The following is an 11,052-nucleotide window of genomic DNA, read 5'->3' on the forward strand; positions in this document are numbered from 1 at the left end:
TTCTTCTGTTTTATGTTATATAATACCAAGGCAGAGATAGTGTTTTTTAGAAGTTCATCATGGCAGAACTGGTGAAAAATAAGCAAAGGAAACCGCTGTTGGACTTTTGGCGACATATTGCACGAATTGAAAAACAGAAGAATGCAAAACAGATGTCGACAGGCATGGACATGGCTCAGTTGAAAAAAACTGTACATGGAGAGGGGAAGGGATGAGGGAGGGTCAGTGGTGGGTTTTTACAACAGTGAGGTAGATTATGGATGGATGGATTGTTTATTGGTGGTGTTGTAAAAATAAGTACTCCAAAACTGTAGGGGGAGCGCTGTAGAGAAAAAGCGACCAGCAAAGTTCCACTTTAACTCGTGACTCAAGATGACGCACACCAAGCACAGAAGTGGCCTTGCTCAGGTAGGTCACATACATTTTTTGGGGGGGGTTTCTGTAAGTTGGGTAAATATATTTTATAAATATGGGTCCCCATATGAAAATTTCATTCATTTGTATAATAGGTATGATTTCTAATCGCTAACGACCATATCAAGCAAGGGTATCCAGGCTTACAACAGCTATATCAGTTCAGATTTGGCTTATTTTGTAGTGTGGTGTGTGTGTGTACGTTTGAGCATGCCTATGTGTATATGTTCAGGTGTTTTCATTAGATGTGGTTGGAATCTGATTGGGATAGCCCAGGATAGCCACACATCCACCCCGTAGAAGACGAGCCAAAGGGGTGTGTGGCGGAAGTCTTCCCACCCAGGGTCAGCCCTGGGCAGACGGCAGCAAAGCCACGGACAGAGGCCAAGCCACCCCACACCCAGGCAGATCGAAGAGGCCCGGGCCTCCTGCACCCAGAGTCCCCCGAGACCACCCGAGCGGGCCAGAGCCCGCCACAACCACCCCCACCGCACACCAGAGACCGACCGCACGTCCCCCATCCACAAGAGGAACAGGCAGAGGCCCATGTAGGACCCCAAGCCAGGGGGCACCTGGAGATGGCAGAGAGGCAGATCCCCAAGCCAGTCCAGGGCAGATCCCCCAAGCATAGGTGGGACCAGAGGGCAAAGGAACCGCCATGCCCGACCCCGCGGTGCCCCAGCCAGGCGCCCCACCAAACATCCAGGAGTGCTGACGCCCATCGCAGACCCCCCCCGCGTGAGCACTCCGTTGCCCACCACAGCACCTTCAGGGAGGTGTGTTGTGATGGACTACAGCAATGCCCCCTGGGCCCCCCCAGGCCAAGGGAAGGCGATCTGATCCCCCCACATCCAGCTGGCAGACAGTTTGGATGTTGACGTGCCTCCTCACCCACCAGACCCTGCTGTCTATGATGCGATAAAATTAGGGAGAGAGTGGCAGATCGTCAGGGGTCGTCGAAAGTGGCCCCCACCATGTTCCATGGTTCCACCCCCCTTCGTAGCCCGGCCCAAGCCAACAGCCCACCACCCCCAGCCCTCTGGGGCCCCCCACGCCAAGGCAGCAACCACAGACCCCCCCAATCCCCACAGGGCAGACCCACATCCACCGAGGGGAAGCAGACATAGGACCACCAAACCCCACAAACCACCAGACAGCCCCCACACCCAGGATCCCCGACTCACAGCACAGCAGACTGACCAGCCAAGGCACCATCACCCACCTGCTCTAAAGATGGCAAACAGTGATGGAGTGGACAACCTTGTCTGGTGCCCCTCCGGAGAGTGAAACTTGGAGAAGTTTGATCATTTCTCCGGAGAGAGACGCTGGGTGTATGAATGAATGGATATAACATTAAATGAATCAGAAATACACTCTATACATTGTTAACGTGGTAAACGGCGATTCTAGCTGCAAACGTCTGTTTTTTAATGGATTATGTACATAGGTGTATAGAGGCCCATTTCCAGCAACCATCTCTCCAGTGTTCTAACGGTTTGTGTTTGCTAATTTCGTTAGAAGGCTATTGAATGATTTGAAAACCTTTGTGTAATTATGTTAGCACAGCTGAAAACAGTTTTGCTGGTTCTTTGACGAAAGCAAAGTTTTTAAGGGCAAATTTATTATTTGGAATAAAAATCATTATTTCTAATCTTGTCAATGTCTTGACTATAATGTCTATTCATTTTGCAACTATTTTTTGTTGAATAAAAGTGTGACCTTTAATGGAAAACACAAAAAAATGTATAGGTGACCCCAAACTTTTGACCGGTAATGTATACACAGTAGTAGTTGGACTCCCTACTAATTAATTCGTAATTTAGTGTGGATTTAGTCTGTCTAACACAGTTCTCCCCCTGGACCTTTAGGAGGAGAAACAATGATGATCACTTTTTCCTCAATCACTTGCAGGTGACCGTTTTTGTCTTTTTTGACAGATATTTGTCAAAATGTTATGAAACATGTCATCATTTCTGTCAACATAGTCTACGGCAGAACATTTCACGCATGAGAAGCTGCTGGCAAGCTGTCCATTTTCTTACTATCCACCCCTGTCCTCAAGCTCAATGACCGTCCCCGTTGGGCCACTCCCATCCACCCCCCCATGTCCCAGAAGGAAGACATCTCTACCAGTCCTTCCATTGATTGTTCCAGCCTCGTGTAAAAAGAATCCCCTGCGCCCTCCCCCACCCTACAGACACTGACCTCGGGTCCACCACAGCCCCATATCCCACAGTAGGGGGCAGTAGTACATAATGACTTCAAATGGATGTACGGGGGAGAGGGCTGGAGAGATGGAGGGGGAAAGGGACAACACTTAAACACAACACTACCCACAGCTTGTAGAGAAAGATAGACATCTTCACCCCCGGCATGGATGTGTTTTCCACTGTCCGTGCCGCCTGCCAGACGTTGCCAATGCGTGTGCTTTCTGTGGATCGGGCTCCGATTGGTGAGACAGCGGTGGGTGAAAACCTCACAGCAGTGGCCTAATCGCTGCTCTCATGATATGGATGCCATCCCCTCCCTGGGACCATGCGCCAATAACCCAATAACAGTGTCCCTGGCCGGTGGGTTTCCTGTGTTTGTGACAATTGTCAGTGTTTTGGTGAGGTGAGGCAGGAGGGGATCAAATTGTTGAAAAGTAAAGTGTAATGTAGAAACAGCAGGACCAATCGTTCACATGTGAAGGAAAAGAAGACATTCGCTCTGCATGAACACTTTATTTATTAGGGCTGTCAAAGTTAACACACTAATCATTGTGCTTAATACAGCTGAGATTAATGCAATCTAATATTTTAACGCAGTTAAAGCAAGTTTGTTTTCTTCTGGTGTGCGCTGACCTCTCACATGAAAGTCGGAAATTATCCGCGCAAAGCAGTCACTTGGCTGCAGTCAGTCAGATACTGTAGGAGAGACAGAGATAGTAGCTGAAGATATAGAGGTGAGGGATTGTTGGGCGGAAGGTTTCATTTTAAGAAGCTGAGCGATAAAACAAAGGTTCCCTGGATGTCACAGCCCAATTTATTGACAATGACTGGAAGTTGCGATCCTTTGCCTTGACTGTCAAAAAAAACGGATGGGCGACTGATTGCCGAGACCTGCGCAGATGCCAACGGGTGGAAAGTAAGTGGCAAACCAACCACTCTAGGCACAGATAGTGCCCGTAATATGCTGGCAGCTGCCCGGTGACTTCCTTTCACACACTTTATCATGACAAATGTGAATGTCTGAGGACATTCTCAGGTTGATTTTTTTGTTGTGATGTTAACACATTTTTTTTTTTGTTGCATACAGGATTGCAGTGATCCATGTTGAGCCTTTATTTTAAGATTAGCTGGTTGGCACTTGATAGGCCTGAGTCTCTTTGAAACCACATAGTTTGATGTTCTGTGTTTAAAAAGTAAAATACAATTAAACAATGGTGTCTGAAATCGCACGGTCTGATTATTTATTAATTTAGTCATTAGAAGAAAAGCAATATTTGTATTGTGATTTATTGAGAGTAACGAATTTCAAAATGTGAGATTTTTTTCATCCACTGCCCATCTTATTATTTATACGGGTGATGTCAGTTCGACATAGGTCTGATTTTCGTAATAAGATCATGGACAACAACGACAAGCTAAACTAAATGGCTATCCCAGGAAGTTTTAAACAATACTTCATCCCACGGAGTGAAGTATTGTTTTTGGGGGCTCTGCATGTTTGTTTGTTGTTTGTGCTTCCGCACTTGCACTTGCCACTATGACCAGCAGAGGGCGCCAGAGGTTTGTTGCGCGTATGGGGTGAAGTCTGCCATCTCTGATGAATTTTGACTTCACAGATGTGCCGTAAATGGAAGAGTCAGTGATACAACGGGAAGGTTGTCTGTTCAATTCTCTGCTCTGCTAGTCCACATGCCAAGCGTGTCCTTGGGCAAGACACAACTCTATGTTGACTGTGTCATCAGTGTGTGAATGGGTGACGAAGTAATGCGGGACTTTCTCCAGCCTTGTGCCTTAAAATAACAAGACAAAATGTAGGATCCTACCTTTTATGAGACAGATGAATGAGAGTGATAGAGAATCAAAGCCTGAGACAAGTCCAATAGGTCCACATAGACTGCTTCCTTTTTTTCTAAATGGGAGATGCACATTATTTGTTTGTGTGGATTATGCAGAGTGAATTATGAGACATTTCTTTGGCCTGTGATGCTGGATTCTTAGTTTCTTTTTGTGGGGAAGAGTTTTGGAGTTGAACAGGTAGCGGATATTGTTTTTTTTTGTTTGTTTTACTTAACTTTCCTCTTGGCATATATGTGACACACACGGGGCAGAGTGTGTAATGTAAAGAGCCAATGAAGGAGCATATTCTGTTTGAGATTTAAGTGACTGTAAAAAAAAATATAATCATCTGTTTGCACGTCCAGCAGCCTTCCTCGTTTTTTTATGTGGCACATTTTAAAGAGGCACTTTATTTAGAGAAGTCCCCAATAGCCTGTATTTTTTTTTATAATACAGTTTTATTCTGTTCGTGATTGTTACAACTTTACAGTCTGAAAGTGGCTGCATAAGCAATCTTTTCTTACCCTATTGGCAGATTATTTTTCTTAAAACAAAATTAAAATCCATGTAAAACTATTTGGCTTATTCCTAGTCAGGTTGTTTTTGCAGTGCAAATGGTATCAGTGCAGTGTAAAGACCATAGATTGTACAGATACAGGTGAGAAGCTTCAGTTCACCTCAATCAATATGAAACTGGAGAATAAAATATGTCAGTCTCTTGACAGAAAGGCCACAGTAACATGAGATAACCACTCCACACCTGTGCTGAGCAGCTACTCAAATGTTTACATTCAAACTGTTGATTAAAGGAAGGCGTTTGAAGGAGAATCAGATCCATAAAAACTTCCACAATAGTGCAGTGTGTGTGAAGAGTTTTTAATTTTTTTCTGTCGTCGTTTGTGAGTGTTGATGTTTTGCGGGAAACATCTGCTGTGGCGCGCTATACGCCTCGCAAATCAGCAGCGTACGCCCTTCTCCTTTTGTTAGTTCTTTGCTTGCTTTTTGTGTTTGTGCATGTGGCGTGTGGGAGTACAGAGTCATGAGTGTCCATGTGTTCCCACTGTGTCACTCCACTGTAACTCCTGTTCAGGGTTTAGATCACAACACAACAACCTGAGACAGCATGTCCCCTCATCACAAACACACCATATGTTTTTTTTTTTTTTTACAGAGCTACCAGTCTGCTGGGAAACTGCAGAAGAATTCAAGTCGCAAGAAGAAAGTGTGTCGCCTTTAGGACTCACTGCACTTTTTGGTTGACCAATCCAAATATTCCCCAAAAAAAATACAGTGTTTTATTATTATTATTATAATTATTATTATTATTAATACAATATACCACTCATCAGTTTGTCATAGTGACAGGCAGGTTCCTGAAATAAATAAGCTAATCATAGTAAAATATATTGATTATTCGCTCATTACATACAAATATTCCACTAATAAGCTGAATGCTATTCCTGCTGTTGCCACCCATGCATGGGGGCGCTGCACTCAAATCACCTACATTTAAATGTTTGTTTGTTTTCTGTTGCGTGTGTGGGCCACGCTGACGGACACTCAGGTGTGTGACAGTAGGGAAATAACAGAGAGAGTGATGGGATGTGTGTGTGACAGAGAGGAATTCCAAAAGTTCATTTAAAGCTCCTTTATTTTTACCTACAAGTTTGTGTTTTGTTATTAGATTTTTTTTAATTTTTGTTATTGTTTTTGTCTTTTGACTTAATATTTTCGACTGAATACTTTACTTGGTTGACTTTGTTAAACATCTGTCCAAGGACTAGAGATAATAAAAAACCTTACTGCATGGCTAATTCTGGTGCATTTACAGCAATGTTTATTAATCCAGATCCAGTTTCGAGGCTATTATTATTATTATTATTTTACTTATCATTACCATTGTGACGCAATAATTAATAGACGATATCAGTATAATTTGAATCAACAATTTCTGCTGCTGCTTGTTTAAATTAGTGTAGTTCTATAACCATGTCATCACCGACTCTAACTGTCCTGTATAAACGTATAACTTGATACAGTTGTATATCTGCAGCTGGTCTCCTTCTTCTGTCTCTACCTCATCCCTCTTGTCCCTCACCTCTCCTCTCTCCCAAATGTTAATGTATTAAAGAAATCAAAATATCTTAAGATATATTTAGATATCTGGTTATTGGTTTTATTTTGTAGTCTACAAGGAAAAAAAGTAGTTTAATTGTTTAATCTCAGTTCAGTATCACCACACTTTAAATTGCAAATTAATACTAGGCCACTTATGTGATTTTACTGCCTTCTCAGGTTAAAAAAAAACTGAGACATAAATAGATAAATAACACAACTATAATAATTGCATTTCATAGTGTTACATTTGTACCAATAATAGTCAAACATCAGCTAACACCCCATAAAGTCTTGGGCCGACACTGGCTCATATGGAAGGTGAAAGTTAAAAGAAACTCTTCACACTTGGCCTCAGTCACCGTGTCTCTGCTGCTGCTTCTTCTACGAGAAAAGAAAAAAAAAAAAAAAAAAGAAGAGCAGAGAAGATGAAATTAAATGTGTGTGTGTACACTTTATCATGCCTGCCATCACCTTTTGAGAATTGCAGGTAGCAGGAGTGTTTAACATTCTCTTGTCAAGCTTCCTCCTGCTGGGACAATAAATGCCTGTCCAGTTTTGCTCACAGTGGCAGCTGCAGATTACAAACAGCAGGAGCACGCCAGAGTCTGAACACAACACTGATAAGGACGCCGTCTTAGTGCTGCCGCTCTGGCTGACTTCTCCTCACGCCGGGAAACCCGCTGCTTTTAATATTTACACACAACTCGAATGGCAAATGTACCATAACTTCACCCACACATTGCTCTCCAACCCCTCCTACCCGGAACTGTGCATATTCTGTGTGTTTTTGCCTTCTGGAGGATGGGGATCTGATTTTTGTCACACGATGGTGATGGGAGGGGTTGAAAAAAAAAATCTCTTTTCATCCAGGAGTTTCAGGAGGAGGTAGGTGTGGATGATTGCAACTGCTGAAGACATTGTATTATACATCCCTTGGGTGGAATGTGGGTGTTTTTTATTTTATTTTATTTTTTTCAGGTGAAGGTGGAGGGTGAAATGCAGATTTACTGTCTAAGCTGTGACAATTGAAGAGCCCGGGAATGCAGAGAGACAACAGACAGAAGACACGGGAGGCCACTGACACAGCAGATTATTCACCGCTGCAAGACAAAGAAGTCCTGATGATTTAGATTAAAACACAATGGAAAGTGAAATGACTGCGTGAAGCATTTTTTATTGCCCGTTTCTGTGTCAGAACAGGCACCAAAATGACAAAAAAAAAGGATTTTGGATGGGTTTAGTGAAGTCTATAGACTTGTTCTGTCACTTGGAGAAACTTTACACTTGCATGAGTTTATTTGGGAGCCGTGCAACAAGCCGAGAATCATTTCATTCAAACCTCATGGAATGATTGGTTGTGTACCTGCAGAGACGACAATCAAAAGTCAGCCAGTGAGTTATGGGAAAAAGGGCAGAGAAAGTACAGCCAAAACTTAATGACTTCCAGTAGTTTGGAAGCTGAGCGTTGAGTAGAGGATGCGGAACATACAAAGACTTGTCCTCTAGTGATCTGGTTGTTCAGGACAGTTTCTTAAGTGAAAGGGTCAGGATTTTTAATGTGTGAATTCACCATGTGTGCCCTCCAGTGCGATCGTCAATGGTGAACCAGCCTAAAACATGGACAGATTCCCTCTCAGGCTCACCTAATAAAATATATGTCGGCTTATGCATAAGTTTGCTGCTTTATCTCAACATGAGACAGCTTCCTTTAGTTGGAAATGGTACTTTGTAAGACATTCAGTCTAATATGCCAAATTCCATAGAAAAATTCAGTGATTTTTAAATTGTGGGGACACAGAAGCTGCTGGTCTACAGCCGTCTTGTTCAATAAAGTTGTGTCACTTAAAGGTGAAGTAAGTAGTTTATAGTGACATCTAGAGGAGAGGCTGAAATTTACAACAACGAACTGCTCCTCTTCTCACCCCCTCCCTTCCCTGAGCGCCGGTCAAATGTCGTCCTCGTCGTCTTTCTCCGTGGTGAGGGCGTACGGTCAGGTACTGGTGTTCCTTTATCCACTGTAAATTACGTGTGCTCCTCAATTCTAAACGCGTAAAAAAGATCCGCTCTCAGCCTCGTCTCGGCGCTCGATTTGTTCTCTCGGGTTTGTCTATACAGAATAGAATAGAATGCCTTTATTGTCATTATACAAGTTGTACAACGAGATTTACTTGACTTCACCTTGAAAGTGCATACAGCTAACAACGAAGAACAATAACAACAACAACAACAACAACAACAACCAGAGTATGGGTCAAAAGGACATTAAAAAGAAAAAGTGACCCTAGTTAACGTGAGGTGGGTTTTCAGTTGCAGCGTACTACATTAAAAGGATAAACAGCCATCAAATTCTTATTGCACAGTATGAAATAGCAGGTCTATAGCAGGGTTTAAATATAAAAAGTGCATTTCTATGAGACGTGACCCATAGCAGGGTATAAAAAATAATAAATAAGACTATTTCCACAGTATGAAATGTAATTTTTTTACAGTATATGAAATATAGAAATATAAATATCACAGTGTGAGATGTGATTTTAGCAGCATATAGAATATAAATATCACAGAATGAAATGTAATTTTGCAGTATATAAAAATAGAAATATAAATATTTACACAGTATGAAAGTGATTTTAGCAGGGTACCATTAAAAATATAGATATTGCACAGTTTGGAATGTAATTTAAGCAGGATAAAAATCTGTATATACAATATAAGTAGTGCACAGTATATAAGTATTGCATAGTGTGGGGTAAATGATTAAATAAATAAGCATTTCAGCATGAAATGTAGAGTATTGCACATGCCAGAATGTGTGAGAGTATGTGTTAGAGGTAGGATGGTCAGTGCATGTCCATGTTCAGTGTGGTTATGGCTCTGGGGAAGAAGCTGTCCTTCAGTCTATTTGTCCGAGCTCGGACACACCTGTAGCGTCTGCCAGAGGGCAGCATGTCGAGCAAAGCCGGGGTGGGAACTGTCCTTAACAATGTTCCTCGCTCTGTTCAGGCAGCGGGAGTGGTAAATGTCCTTTAGGGAGGGGAGAGTGCAGCCGATGATCCTCTGTGCTGCGTTGATGACTCTCTGAAGACCCTTCCTGTCTGCTTCAGTGCAGCTGGCGTACCACACTGTGATGCAGTACAGCAGCAGGCTCTCTATGGAAGAGCGGTAGAAGTTCACCAGCAGCTTCTCATCCAGGTTGTTTTTCCAGGCTCCTGTAGAAACATGGCGTCGTGGCAATGCAACCGCGGCCCGCGACCATGTTATTTTACATGACTTTTTGAAACACTACGAAAATGAAACAAAAACTACTATACAGCGACTAGAGAATGCAGGAGCACATAATATGTATACAAAAGTGGATTTTGGGTTATATAAACACATAAATACTACACAGTGTCCCTTTAAGCAAATCCGAACTAGGCATTTCAAATACAGAAGTCACAAAATAACACACCTCCACTTACTGGTGGAGGCAGCAGTGGATCAAAAACTCTGCAATGAAAGAAGGCTGAGGCTAAAAGCGGTGAATGTATTCGCTGATTGAGCTGAGATAGATTTTATAACGTGCGTCTTTTGTGTCGCTAACATCTATTTTTTTTTTTCATTGGGTCCCTGCTGGCAGTCAGGATTACAGTGAGGGAGCGTCCGTGTCTGTACCTTATAAAACCACTTCCAAAAATCTGAGTAATCCGTTTCGATAAAGAAGAAACTTTTGTGCATAGTTTGTCTTGGAAGAATCATAATTGCTTTTGGTAACACTTTATAATAAGTACAGACTATTAGCATTAATAAATATTGAATTCATCATTTATAACGCATGAATACTCATTAGTATATAAGTGTTACCTTTTTATTTTTTTAAATCAGATTTCAGGGACAGATTTGTTTTGGATCTGTGATCTTCATGAACCCACACACTCTTGAGGACGTTTTGGAAAAAGAGAATGAGGACAGAACTAAAAAGAGCTCTACTCCTTTAAGGCCATCCTTTACATCAGCAGGCCATTTTCTTTTTCTAAACATTTGAACGTGTTCACAGTTTTATGGGAGTAAAAGCCAAAGGTAAATTAAAGGTGCCATATGTAAGAATGTGGTCAAAAACGCTTACTACATTCAAATTCAAAATACAGAGGTCTTGTAGGTTTCGTTTTTCTGACGTAACTGGCAACCCGGGGTTGCTCGGCAGCTGAGACTCTACTAACTGCAATGATTGGTAGACGGCGGTAGGTGGCGCCACATGCCAAAACATGATTTCAAAACATAAACATGATTTGCAGTCTGCAAAATATTTTTTTAATGCAAATATTTTGTCTGTACTGTTGTTGTTGGTGAGTTCAGTTTGTTATATGAACATTATTCCTGAGTCTCTGTGACATATTAGGAGGATTTTATGGACAATTGCTTTACATTTATTACATAATGCACCTTTAAGTATAAATTTAGGTTAAACCTTTAACCTGTCTTTATAGTTTGTATT

Source organism: Microchirus variegatus (genome assembly GCF_963457635.1).
Source record: "Microchirus variegatus genome assembly, chromosome: 21".
Lineage (NCBI taxonomy): Eukaryota > Metazoa > Chordata > Actinopteri > Pleuronectiformes > Soleidae > Microchirus > Microchirus variegatus.